Source organism: Myodes glareolus, chromosome 4 (assembly GCF_982192425.1).
Source record: "Myodes glareolus chromosome 4, mMyoGla1.1, whole genome shotgun sequence".
NCBI lineage: Eukaryota > Metazoa > Chordata > Mammalia > Rodentia > Cricetidae > Myodes > Myodes glareolus.
The window spans coordinates 54,418,281-54,432,377 of record NC_142029.1 but is presented as its reverse complement, the minus strand read 5'-3'; the positions used below and the strand labels follow the sequence as shown (position 1 = coordinate 54,432,377).

General features: G+C 43.7%; 1 protein-coding gene across 2 annotated transcripts in view; it reads left to right on the top strand.

The window, feature by feature from the left end:
* The first annotated feature begins 5,103 nt into the window (after positions 1–5,103).
* The window catches only part of Pls1 (plastin 1), a 92,250-nt gene continuing 83,256 nt past the window's right edge, over positions 5,104–14,097 (top strand). Inside the window, exon 1 of one of the 2 annotated variants that reach the window (XM_048452524.3) lies at positions 5,104–5,224. The gene's annotated coding sequence lies outside the window, so the exon portion shown is untranslated. The remainder of the gene's footprint in view (positions 5,225–14,097) is intronic. The other variant, XM_048452526.3, reaches the window with a different exon arrangement.

Sequence of the window (14,097 nt, the reverse complement as noted above, 5' to 3'; positions counted from 1 at the left end):
CCAGTTGTCTCTGTGATTTGTTGCATGTTTTGGAAGTTCTTTGATTGCACTTCCTAATTACTCAGGTAACATTATTTCCCTTCTCGGTTCTTCTATTGGGTTGAAGACTAGATAAATGTAGCTACTTTCCTCTCATGACTTGGCCAAGTTATTTATTATACAAGACTTAAGCTAGTTAGAATAGGATATTTGTACTTATCGTATATAATTTTGTAGGTTTGTACTTACTGTATATAATTTCATAGTAGGCTTAGAACTCTCTTACTTAAACAAAATGGGGAGATGCTGCGGGAGTACCTTCCACTCCTTCAGCCAATAGTCACTGAAATATGAGCCCACAATGCTGCGGGAGCGCCTTCTGCTCCTTCAGCCAATAGTCGCTGAGATACCAGCCCACTGGGGCGTGGTATATTTCTCTTTTAAAAAGAGCCGCAAGTCTCAGCTCGGCCTCTCTTGTTGGTTCCGGCGCTTGTTTCCGGCTCCTGCCCCAGCGACTAGGCTCCTTTCCTAACGATTTGTGTGTATGTAAGTTTTACCCCCCAAAATAAATGCCCCTTTAAAACCTAACTGGTGTGGGATTGATTCGCCATTATCCTATAAATGAAGATAATTTCTTAGGGCTGTTATGGATATTCTATGGAAAAAAAGCCCCAACACTTTAAAATGCTTAAAATGATGACTTAAATAGGAGTCTAATAATGTAGCCATTGTTACTCTTTTACACAAAAAATAGGAGATTGTTGGGACTAATTGAGTCCTGGCCTTCAGCTGCTCTTCCCTGTCTAGTCTTGAGCCTTCTAATGGAAGTTACTAAAAGCTGTGCTTTGTCTAGAGGATCAGAGGATGGAATTTTCACCTGTTGACCATTGACTGCAGGGTATTTAAGCCTCTAAGGTGCTATTAAAGAGGGGCTTTTTGGTACCAGTGTTGGAAGGTCTGTGTGTCGGTCTGTCTCTGTGTGTGTATTCTCAACCTCCAGCTCCTTGCCTGAAGCTCGCTAACTGGGTTCTAGTGCATAGAATGCAGATGGGGGGTGCGGTGCGTGACAGAAGACATGGAAAATATTCCCACTTTGGTTTTAGTTGATAATATTTCTTTTTAAAGCAACAACTGGTACACATGATTGAACCTAATTTACGTGATAGCAAATATTCAAATGTGGAGTTATCTAGAAAAACCGGAGCATATGGTGTGGTAGTTAATCTTGGTTGTCAGTTTGATTGGATCTGGCTGGAAGCAACTATAAAGACCTGTCTTTCCTGGAAGGATTAACCTAGATGGCAAAGCCTCCTCGGAGGCATGCCCTCTCACTGAGTGGCATGCAGATATAAGGAGGTCTTACCACATAGTGGCTTCCCTCCTGCCTGACTTTGCCGCTTGCTGGTAAGTGAATCTGCTCTGCTGCCGCCACAGTGCTGCCACTCTTTCCTGACATCAGAGCTCAGCCTCTTCCACTCTCCAGTGTGGTCCAAAGAACAGCATCTTTCCAGGCATCCAGTAACAGACTGGGATTGCTGAGTCCTCCAGCCTCAGGGACTGAGCTGCTGCAGGGCTCTTAACCTCTCCAGTGTGTAGCCAGCCTTTGCTGACTTCCCAAACTACCCAGCAGGTGTTGTGCAGGCCAATCTAACACGTCCCCTTTGTAATATATATTTGTTCTATTAATTCTGCTCCTCTAAGGAACCCTAGTTAATTTTGACATATATTTACTACTGATCTTTATTTGAAAACATTTCAAATTAGATTTATTCATTTTATTTTGTGGATGATTATTTTACCTGCGTGTATGTCTATGATTATTGTGTATGTTTGGTGCCTGAGGAGGGCAGAAGAAGACATCAGATCCCCCGGAACTGGAGTTACAGATGATTGTGAGCTACTATGTGGGTACTGGGAATCAAACCTGGGTTCTCTGTAAGACCAACAAATGTTCTTAATCACTGAACTATCTTTCCAGCTCATGGTTACTATAAACACAGTATACTTGTGCTATTAAGTACATCATCTCTTCCCTGTGAGTTTTTGCTACAGAGACTATTACTTCAGTCACTCTCTGCCCCCCTCCATTATGATTTTATTAGAGATAGGGTATCATATAGCCTAGGCAGGCCTTGAACTTGCTATGTAGTAGAGACTGGCCTAGAACTCTTGATTTTGCTTTGCCTCCCAAGTACTGGGATTACAGGCATGACTTTAACTACTATAAATGATTAATCTTTAAATTCTCAGCAGAGTAATTTTAACAAATATGATCTGAGCTGAGAGCTTTGACCTGGAACCTCCTTGCTTATTTTTTTCCAATCTCAATGAGGCATTTCTTTTCCCTCCCTCCCTCCCTCCCTCCCTCCCTCCCTCCCTCCCTCCCCCTCTCCATTTGTCTTTGTTTGTTTCTTTCTTTCTTTCTTTTCTTCTTCTTTCTTTCTTTTCTTCTTCTTTCTTTCTTTCTTTCTTTCTTTCTTTCTTTCTTTCTTTCTTTCTCTCTCTCTCCCTCTCTCTCTCTCTTTCTTTCTTTCTTTCTTTCTTTCTTTCTTTCTTTCTTTCTTTCTTTGAGACAGGGTTTTCTGTCTGTCCTAGAACTCACTATGTAGCTCAAGCTGGCTGTGAACTCACAGAGATTTGCCCACCTCTGCCTCCCCAGTGCTGAGATTAAAGGCATGTACCATCTTACCCAACTTTCTCCCTGAGTTTGAAAATTTTACGTTTCCTTGGTGGTGATATATATAGTCAGTTGAGCAGATAATTGTTTTCTCCCTTCCTCTTTACCTTCCTGGTACTTGGGATGCAGCCCAGGTTCTTGTAAAATCTTTTTATGTTGTCCTAACTGATCTTTTACTTGTAATCCTCCTGCCTCAGCTTTTTAAGTAGCTAGGATTATAGGCCTACATTAGCAGGCCTGCTTACAATTTCATTTATAATCATGTGCATCTCTAATGATATACTCTGCTATTTGAGATTTGTGAGAAACTTCTGGGAAATACTTGGGTTTTTATCATCAACAACTTGTGTCTTGGGGCTAGTTACTTTACAAATGAATAAAAACTAATTATTTTACCTTTCTTTAGAGGGGATGAGATTCTCTTGCCTTCCCTCCAAATCAAGTGATGTCTTATTTAAGTTTTGCATTTTTCATGGACTTACCTTGGTTAATATTTTCACTACATATAAAGAATATAAGTGTACTTGATTATTATTTTCTTTCCAAATCTATTGGGCAATAATTTTTAGAAAATGAATTTCATGTAAAGTACCCATTTTAGCTTTGGTATTTGCATATATCCATGAAAGTCTTCATTATTATCAATATAGAGAACATTTCTGTGACCCCACAAAAGATTGTCATTATTCTACTGCAGTCCTTTCTTTCTCCATCTCTGGCCCAGGCAATTACTGACTTGTTTTTTGTCATTATAGGCTCGACTTTACATACACTATGTATTCTCTCTTTGGTTTCTTCAGTTCAGCATTATGATTTTGAGATTTATCTATTATAGGTGGCTAATGAAGTCCCGAGTGAATGTGTTTTTTTTTTTCTTTTTTCTTTTTTTGACAGGGGTTGGCCATGTCAAGAACCCCAGTGTCTCAGCCCTCTGGAGGTGGCAAAACCTTCCCCAGGTCAGACACAAAGGGAAAGAAAAGTCTTCCTGCGGCCCATTTACAAGCATCGATAGTGTGGGTGAGGATGTCACCATAGCTTTCTGCCCCCTCCCTCATGTTTGCTGCCTGAAAACTGCCTCCCTGCAGAGATGGCTCTCCTGCTGGGACTCCCTCCCTGCAGAGACCGCTCTCCTGCTGGGACTCCCTAAGCCTGCCTCCTTCAACTCCATGCTAGAACCCCACAATCCCGTTCAACTGTATATAATAAACACACTTAGCTTCCAGGGTGCTGTGGCTTTTCCATTCAGGAGCCCACATCATCCAGTCTCAGCTTCTTTCTGTCCATGTGTCTCTGTGCCTTTTCTCCATTCCCTCCCGGCAGAGGAGGGCATGGCAATCTGTACAGAAGCATTTGACAAGGTCACTCTTTTTCAGTACCAAGTAGTGTTTCATTGTACTGTACTGATGTGGCACAATTGGTTTTCATTCACCTGTTACAAGCCAATTCCTTCCAGACTTTGACTATTACAGAACACTGCACTACTAAGTCCTTGTGTGATCATCTATTTTAATTTCTCTTTGACAATAGATAATAATGAAATGACTGGGTGGCTTGGTCAAGTTGTACATACGTGTCTAGTTTAAGTGAATTCTTTGTGAGAACACAATTCCTCTTGTAGATCCAAGCTCAGATAAAAACGTTAAGTTTATGAGATTTTAAGTTATGAGTTTTTCTAGGCAGAGAAAAATTCTTTTCTCACTCCTCTTTGATCCACTTCCACATTTATTTACTCATCCACTTCTTTGGGACAATTTCAATCACCTTCTCAAGTTGTATTCCTACTGGCCTGATCGCCACCTTTTTGTGTATCAGTTCTAGACTAGATGCTAAGGGGCACATAGGACCTTAGATCAAAGGGCAGCAAAGGGATGGCATGGTACCCTGCACAGCTATGGATTATGCTACCAGCAAAGGATACAGCAACTCTTGAAGCTGCATTCCATTTGCTCAACTCATGCTCTAGACAAAGATCGCACCTTTGTTTGAGTATGGGCTTTGGTTATTTATTTCAAATAGGTGTGGCCATTAAATGAAGAGGAAGGATTATCTGAATTCTCCAAAGGGAAAAAAGGAAGAAAGAAATTTTTTACTGAGGTTTTCAAAAGTGGTACGCACACGAGTGGCACCAGCTTCCCGAGAGCATATTACAAACGCGCAGTCACACTGGAAACTCTGGTTTCGAGAGCTGTTTGAATAAAGCCTCTAGGTGATCCCGATGACCCCTTGTTTGAGAATCACCGTGCTAAACTCATTGCAGGGGTGCAAATGTTCGTAATTGGGCTAGTAAAGCGCCTGACCACCTCTTCTAATCCTCCCCAGCTCCCGCAAGTCTCCTTTCACCTGAACCCAAAGGTCTATCGGCCTCTCCCTTGGGTGCAGCAACTAAAACCCGGCAAGTGGATTCCAAGCGTGCGGGCGGGGGGGGGGGGGGGTGCGGACTGAGCACGCGCAGTGACGCGAGCGCGGCGGCTAAGAGGCGGGCGGACGAGAGGTAGCCGCAGCGCAGCGGACTAGCGGGCGCCGGGACCGCGGGCGAGAGCTACTGGACGACCGCCGCAGGTGCTGCAGGTACCGGGTGTCCGGACGCGCACGCGGGCGGGTGAAGGGCGGGAGAGGGAGGCGGTGCAGGAAAGCCAAACTTGGCTTAGCGGCGACCGGCGTGCGGCTCAGTTCCTCGCCCCAGGCGTCTCCTGCACCTGCGGGCGCGCTCCTGCCCTGCGGGGGAGTCTGGCGCTCAGGTGTGAAGTCACTCCGTGTGTAGCTGCTTAAACCACTGCCCGGGAAGCGAATCGTGATACCCGGCATCTTGGAAGGGAGGGGTACCAAGTTTTCTAGTTTAAACTTTGCCTGGCTGTTTGACGAGGCTTTCTGAACCATTGTGTATCTCTTAAATTGTATGACTGCTCTGTCTGCCTCTGGTGCATGAACTCAAATAGGGGCAGAATGAAATTGCATCCGTGTTTGCTGGTTTTGGTGCCTTTCCCGGAGCTCTAGGGCTTCTGGATGCAGCATAAGAAATGTCAGCCTTCAGTGAAAAAGTCAGTGCCAAGAATTTTGTGCGGTTCAGCAAGCTGCATTGTCAAGTACATACTTTACAAATTAAACAAAACAAAACATAAAAACCTGCTTTCAGCATTATTCCCCGCGTCCCAGGCTTTAGTGGGTAATATTGAAAAGAAGGAAATAACCCTTCTGGTTATTTACAGTTCATGGCTTATATGGACATGTATTTTACCTCAAAGCTGTGTATGTATGGTGCCAACGCTGAATGGACACATTTCTTGGAGGACTCTAAAATCATAACTAGAATCTCAAGATGAGTACAGAGACCGATGGATGTTTTGGTCCCAGAAAGGTGAAGCAAGGGCGTTTAATTACAACCCCCTCTTGTAATCAATTCCTCTTTAAACTTAATTCATTAGTGAAATTCTATAGGAAAGTATTAAATTTGTGATGTGGGAGGCACATAATTGAAGTAAGTTTAGGAAACAGAAAGTTGAAGTTGAGGAAGAAAAAAAACTAGAAAGAGACCGCAGCCCCCGCCCCCACCCCCATTTTCCTGCCATGATGAATGTTTTAATGAGAGAAATAATATACAGTTGGTCTAGTTTGGTACTGAGGGACCTTTGAGGTCAGCCAGTTCAACTGCTTCAGTTTACAAATGAGAAAGCTGAGACCAGGGAGGTTAGGTGACTCGCCATGCTTGCCCAAGCCCCTCCGGGCAAAGCTGGGCCAGAGAACCTGGTCTTCTGATTTCAGGGATCTTTTTACTGGGCCTCTCTGATCCTCTCCTCACTGTTGGCTAAATGATTGAGCTTGCTTTCTCTTCCACATTCTCCCGTGCAGTCTGATTGAGGCAGGAAGTTGATTGTTTCTGCTGGGCTCCTGCCTCATGGACTCCTACAGAAAGAGCCACTGTGACTCAAGCCTCACGTACACTTATGGGTTTGCTGCCCTTTCTTTGCCTGTTTGCTTCCCTCCCTGTTTGAACTCATTGCTCACGCAGAGGTCATTCTCTGTGTCTTCCCGAACACACAGTATTCTATGGCTTCTGTCGTGCTGCTCTTCTTCCTTCTGGATACAGCTTCTCGAATTTTAGTTTCCAACATGTTCCTATTCTCTGACCCGAAAGTTGTTAGGTGTGTAAACTCCGGAAAGTGCATGACTTAAAGATCACACCCAGTACTAAGTTCAGACTCTTTCCAGCTGCTGTTTGTGAGAGGAGGGACACTTGAGGGAGGGGGCGGGACACTTGAGGGGATTTGGCAGGGCCGTTTTGTGATACAGGAGGTCACTTTGGGCTGTTCAAGAGATCAGTCAAGATAGAGAACAGGTTGGAATGATTTATGAATCCAGAAATCACAGATTAGTTGGGAGTGCTGGAGATGGGGTGAAAACACAGAAGAGGAGCGTTCTTTCTCCAGGGCTTGGATTAACCATAAATGCAGAGTGGAGAACACAGATTTAAGAAATGGCAGGGCTGGAGAGAAGGCATAGTAGTTAAGAGCTCTGACTGCTCCCCCAGAGGACCTTAGTTTGATTCCCAGAACCTATGTGTTGGCTCGCAAACATCTGTAACTCCAATTCTAGAGGATACAATGGCTTCTTTTCACCTCCTCTGTCACCCAGCGTGTACCTAGCGCACAGACATACAAGCAGTTGAAACACTCATACACATAAAATAAATACTTTAAAAAAAATCATGTAAAGACCACATGTGATGCCTGCCTGTAAAAATCCCAGTACCCAGTAGGCAGAGGCAGAAAGATCTCTGCCCGTTTGAGGTCCATCTGATCGACGCAGTGAGTTTCAAGCCTGTTTCAAAGCCAAAAAAAAAGCAAACAAAAAGAAATTATGTAAGGTAAAAATATGGTTAAAAAATAAGGTGGGGAGAAGGGAGAGGTGTTGAAAATTCCTCTTTTGAGGTGTTGGTAGTGTTTATAACAGTGGGTTTATAATATCTTTTTAAAAACTTACAAGCACTTCTCTTCGGAACATTGTTTCTTTCCTGTGTCTTCCTGTTGTCGTTGCCATGCTCAGAGAAGGTGAGCTCTGAGGGACGGTCCCTTTACAGTCTGTCCCCACAATGACGGCACTGCTCTGCATCAGATACTCAGCAGCATTGCACGGATAAATAAGGTGCGTTTTGCCATGAGGAAAGCGGGTAGTTAGAATGATAAATTACACAAGAGTACTTTGTCTAGCCCTGACCTCAATGTACAAAGGAGGAATTCTTTGGGTCATTGGGAGAAGTGAGAGACGCAGAATCACTGGCCAATTCCTGATCAGATGCATGGATTGTGAGTTGGGGCGGGGTGTTGGGTAAGGTCTATTGCTAGCTTAGCTTACTTAAAGCGAAAGAAAAGCGGGTTTGCCCAGAGTCTTTGGACAGTGCGGTCTTCTCCTCTTAGGACAGATATTCCGTTGTGCCAGACCTATGCTCTCAGAGGGGAATACTGGAGTGGTCCTTTTGACCCAGCAATATGGGGCAGGAAGAGAGACAAGGAAAAGGTGAGCTCAGACTCTCCCTAGAAAAATAAGACAGAAGGCAATGATGCGAAACCTGAATTCTAGTTGAAGTGTTTGGAATGTACTTGTTGCCTTGGGACAGGTGTTGCAAATGGCTATTTTGCAAATCAAAACGCAGTCTGTTGAGCTACACACAACACTGAGGAAACATTCTTGCCCTTGACATTCATGCTATGATTGATCACCTTCATTGCTGACAGGTAGTGAGAGCTGTTTTTATAAAAATGGCAAAGAGAGAGATAACTGCTGAGGGACAGGCCAAAAGAGCTTTTGGTGGTTAGCAGCAGGTAAAGGAAGGGTTGGCCTAGTCAGCAGAGGTTCTCAGGCAGATGAGATGGGCCAGGTGGCAGCGACTCACCTGGCGTGCATGAAGTTTAGGGTTTGATCCTATCACTCCATAAACCGGGTGTGGTGCTACAATCCTGTAATCCCAGCACTCAGGAAGTAGAGGCCAGTTTTGGCGAAACCTACTGAGGGTAGGGATAGGGAGGAGAGACTTTTTAACTCTTTTTCTCTCAAGGCAGGGTTTCTCTGTGTAACAGCCCTAGCTGTCCTGGAACTCACTTTGTAGACCAGGGTTGCCTCAAATTCGCAGAGATCCACCTGCCTCTGTCTCCCGAGAGCTGGGATTAAAGATGTGTGCCACCATCGCTCTACTAAGAAGTTTTTTAATTTTTAAAAAAGCCATATCAGAGCTGGACCATGGTGGCACATGCCTTTAGTCCCAGCACTCGGGGGCAGAGGCAGGCAAATCTCTTGAGTCTGAGGCCAGCCAGGTCTACTGAGTAAGTTCTAGATCAGCCAGGGCTACACAGAGAAACCCTGAATCAAAAACAAAACAAAACAAAAAATCCCTATTAGATAAATGACAAATTATTCAATATGTTTGAATTGATATTCCATGTATTTAAACATGCCCAAATAGTAAATATAATTTTACATTATAAGTTAAAATTTACCATGGCCTTGTTTAAGATGTAAGACTGTATTATGCAGCTTTCTCGGGATAATAGTAATACTGTATTAGTATTTAGTTCTAAAGTGTTTTCTAAACACTAGACATTTAACCTTTACAAAGCGTCCTAGGAGGTAGATGCAATTATTACCCTCATCTTACTTATGAGAAAACCGAAACTTAGAGTGTTAACAATTATGTGTGTGAGGCCACACAGTCAGCACGTGACTGAGCTGAGATTTGACCCCAGGATGGCCTGCCTTCAGGCCCTAAGAGCTCAAACAATCAAATGTCTCTATCTGTGGGTACTCTTAACAGGTGCTTAGAGTGACCAAAGGCCACTGCTTTCAATATTCCATTAGGAAAACCTTAGTTTGATAAAGCCAGCAATAGTAATGGATCTTTTTGCTATTTGTTTTTGTTCCACTCAGTCTTTTATCACTTTTGCTTTGAAGCCTTCCTAGAGACAGGAGACAGAAGTCTTCTTTTCTGGGTAGAACACTGAAGAGTTTCTGATTGGTCCTGACTTTCTTTTGGGTAGTGCAGGGTGAGGGTGGTGATCCATACAGTTCCTCTGGAGTTGCAAATAAGACATCCATCTGTGGAGGAACATAACAACTTTGGGTGGCCAGGTTTTGTAAGGATTTTTCTTTCCTAACAATCCTTTTCTTGAAACTTCTGAATTATGTGCGGGCCTTGGTTTCAGGCCTGAGGATTGTGTTCATAAAGGAGACTCCTTATGTGAAGAGGGTCTCTGTGCATCCCCAAGATTGGTGGGTTAGAAAGATGGCTGAGAGGTTCAGGGCACTGGCTGCTCTTCTAGAGGACCCTGGTTCCATTCCCAGAACCCACATAGCAGCTCACACCAGTCTGTAACTCCAGTTCTAGGGGATCTAATGCCTTCTTCTGGCCTCCTCCGGCACCAGACATGCAACTCAAGTGGTACACAGGCCAGAGATATATGGAAAGAGAAAGGGGGAGACAGAGAGAAAGGGAGAGAGGGAGGGAGGGAGGGAGAGAGAGAATTAAGATTGGAGAGTGCTGAGTCAGTAGTTGGGGTGGGCAGGGGTAGCTCAGGGAGGGAAGGTGTCAGTTGTTCAGGGAAAGGTAACTTATAGCTTCTGATGTGAGTGCCGAGATCTGACCACAGGTGCTCTACTGAGTTGCCTGTGAGGAAATGGGTTCTTTTCCTCCTGTTGAACCATCAGCCCTCTCCTGAGAATCTTGAAATGATGACGGATTGGAATTCCTCAGAGTTCTGGGTGTTTCCTGAGCATTTAATCTGGGTCTGAAGAGGGCCCAGTGGCATCCGGCCTCCACCTCTTATTGTTTTAACATCCAAAGGCTCATATATCCTACGGTTTGGAATTATCATTTTACTGTGGGTGATGCTAAAAACTGGAGAAAGAGAAAGAGGTCTTTGTGCTACACCCATGTTTATTGGTTATAAAATGATTATATAATGTCAGTTTCTGGGAACTTTGCTACTGTATAAGGTCACATGGGATGTGAGGCTGGGTCAACTTTGATCATCCTATTTCTCTTCATTATTCCCATGACTGGAAGAGCCTGTTTGGTGTGTGTGCATGGCATCTGTAAAAGCAAATTGTGTTTTTTTTATTATTTTCTATTTTATTCTTTTCTTTGGTAAATTGTTTCTTAATAATAATACTGTGGGCACAGAACTGGTGAAAAGTTAGATTGTCAGGATGTTTTCCCTCTTAAAACATTCATTTTATTGGAAAATGTTTTTGGAGAGATCTGGATAGCTTTGTTCATAAGGTCTAGCTATGAAGAAGTTTATCTGTTTGTTTGTTTTGGTTTTGGTGTTTGTTTTTTCAATACAGGATTTCTCTGTAGCTTTGGAATCTGTCCTGGAACTTGCTCTTGTAGACCAGGCTGGCCTCAAATTCACAGAGATCTACCTGCCTCTGCCTCCCGAGTGCTGGGATTAAAGGTATACGCCATCACCACCCGGCTTGAAGATTTTTTTTTTATAGTAAAGTGATAAGCTGATTTTCTTTTTCTAGCAGTGCTGGGTCTGAACCCAGGGCCTTGTGCTTGCTGTGTAAATTTCTACCACTGAGCTAAATTCCAGCCTCACGAACAGGGTTTTTGTTGTTGTGTTGAGTTTTAGAGCAATTCAGTTGTAAGTAAAACCACAAGAATATTTGGATTACTACTCATTATATGAACATGTTTTCTTTAAAAGATCCAAGATGGGGCCGTTGAGATGGCTTGGTAGGTAAAGGTGCTTGCTGTTAAGCCTCACTACCTGAGTTCGAATCCTCAGAAAGCATGAGGAAGAAGAAGAAAGCTGACTACTGAAAGTTGTCTGCTTACCTATGTACATGCGTGCATGAGAGAGAGAGAGAGAGAGAGAGAGAGCGAGCCAATCTAATCATGAAGAAATCATGAGGAACCACAGTATTTTGATATTAGAGGAGGTAAATGATTTAGTAATGTAGTAAGTGTATGTTGAGAGGGTGGGACAAAAAGCCAAATGTTTGGAAGTGTGTTTACTTACAAACACTAGAGGACACAAGTTTTACTACGTTGTTAGGAAACACTTAAGTTGTTGAAAGATGCAGATGTAGAAAATACGTTTTTTTTTTTTTTTTTTTTTTTCTTAACAAAAATGATAGCGCCTGGGGCTATAGCTCCCTTTGTGAGTGCTTGCTTTGCACTCTCGGAGCCCTGGGTGTGATCCTCATCCTCATCGGGGGTATAAACTGGGTGTGGTGCTGCTGGCCTGAAAACCCAGCACTGAGGAGATAGAGGTTCAAGAATCACAACCTCAGGGTCATCCTTGGCTACACAGCACGTCTAACTGAAAGAGGCTAGCCTGAGCTACTCCATGAGACCTTGGTTCAGAAACAGTAACAAAAGCAGTTAGGAACAGCACTAAAGTTCCTTTAGCCTTTTGGAACTAAGAAGTAAAGTATTTTAGGAGTATTGCCAAAATAGAGTTTGGATTAGATTTGAGGCATCGTTGTAGCTTTCCATGTATCCGTATCTTCTCATCTGGCCCCGCCTCTCCACTTTGTGTGCTTTCTGGCCCTCTGTACTCTGTGGGTAAGTCGACGCTCACAGATCCCAATAGTAAGAGGCGGAGTGAAGACCTAAAACCAGTCCTAATGGGGCAGTTTGAATGCCCCGGAAGGTACTGGCAGCATTCACACACTGTTCCCATGGATGGGAAGCGGAAAGCAGGTCCAGAGCTGATTCCTTTACAGTGGATGCCCAACAACGCGAGTAGGCGCTCTGTATTCACTTCTTTTTGTCTCCGTAAATTTAGCTATCTTCTATAGTTATATTGATTCCTTTTTTTCCTCCATTTTTTTGTCCTTGATGATAAATATATACTTACTGTGTAGTGTTTATAGATGAAAATCAATGCAAACTAGAGTTTTGAGGTTTGATAAATGAGTCTGCTGAGTGTCTTAATGCTGCTCATCAATAATTTGGTGGAAATACAATATCAAGTTAGTATATAATTGAATCTGTAACCTGATACCAAGTTAGTGTTTATAACCTTTGTGAACGAACCAGAAATTCTCAGGTTCTGGCGCTTTTTCATTGGAGAGCTTGCTCAGATTTTTTTTTTTTAAATCTTGCAAAGGCCCTATTTTCTACCTCTTTCCTTAAGTTTAGCTTACTGCGACACCCATTTGGTCCAGGGCATATTTTTAAAGAGTGGCCCAGTTCTTACAGAGTTTTATTATCGGGTCAGTGAGGTGCCAGCCGTGAAAAGAGCTCATAAAATCCCAGTGATGTGTTTCAGCAGTGGTTGTCATACAACAAATTAATAGCAGAAAGAAAACAGTCATGGCGATTTTCTTTACACACCCCTGTGTGTGTGTGTGTGTGTGTGTGTGTGTGTGTGTGTGTGTATGTGTATGTGTGTGTGAGAGAGAGAGAGAGAGAGAGAGAGAGAGAGAGAGAGAGAGAGAACAGGGGGGATGGGAGAAGACACAACCAGACCACGAGGCCAGGAAGGTAAAGCGTAGACAAAGGGGGCAGGTAGCCAAAATTATATAGGGAAGGCAACTGGGGGAGGGAAGGCTAGCCCAATATGTAGGCTGGTGAAGTTTAGGGTAGAGGGCAGAGCATGCCAGCCAAACCCTGAAGTAGGTAGGGACTGAGGGATGCTGGGAGAACCTGGCTGCTGGGTCCACTTTGATATGTTAAATAGGCACCTTAGCCCTGTGTCCCAGGTTTGAGACCTAACAGTGAGCAACTTTGGAACTAGATCTCTGCATTTTTATGGTGTAAATGGGTCATGTTTATTCTCTAATTTTAGTACATCTCCTAATGGCTTTGGGGTACACACTCAGAAGAGAAGTTGTTCCAGGAGCCTTAGAGGGCTTGGGATGAACCCCTTTCTAAAGGAACCCACTTGTGGTTCTGGGTGGGGACACGATGCTGATCTACTCAAAAGTTAGAACATCAAATACTGCTGTCTCCTCTCCTACGAGGTAATTTAGGCTGTGCATCCTTTAATCCCAGCACTCAGGGTGCAGAGGCAAGATGAATCTCTTGAGTCTGAGGCCAGCCCGGTTGACATATTAAATTCCAGGCCAGCAGAGTTAATCCAGCAGCGCCTGTCAGTCACCCAGCCAGGAGACCACCTCCCCACCCGTAAGGTAGGCAGTCTTCTGAGCAGATGAGAGGCGTGAGTATTCCCTTAATGAGGTAACATACTTTTCCTTTCCAGAAGCCTCACTCACCATGTAGGCAGGTACTGATCCACTGCCCTGGGTCTCCGTGACCCAGGCATTTTGAAACCATACTTTGTGGGTAGCAATACAGCTTACTCATTAAATAGCAGACTACATTGATTTGATATAGTTTTAAATAGAAGGGAAAAAAGGCGCAGTTTCAGGTTACTAACCCCTTATCTACTTTTCTGCACCCTCACTGCCTTTGTCATCTCTTCCTGTCACCTGCCAGTCAA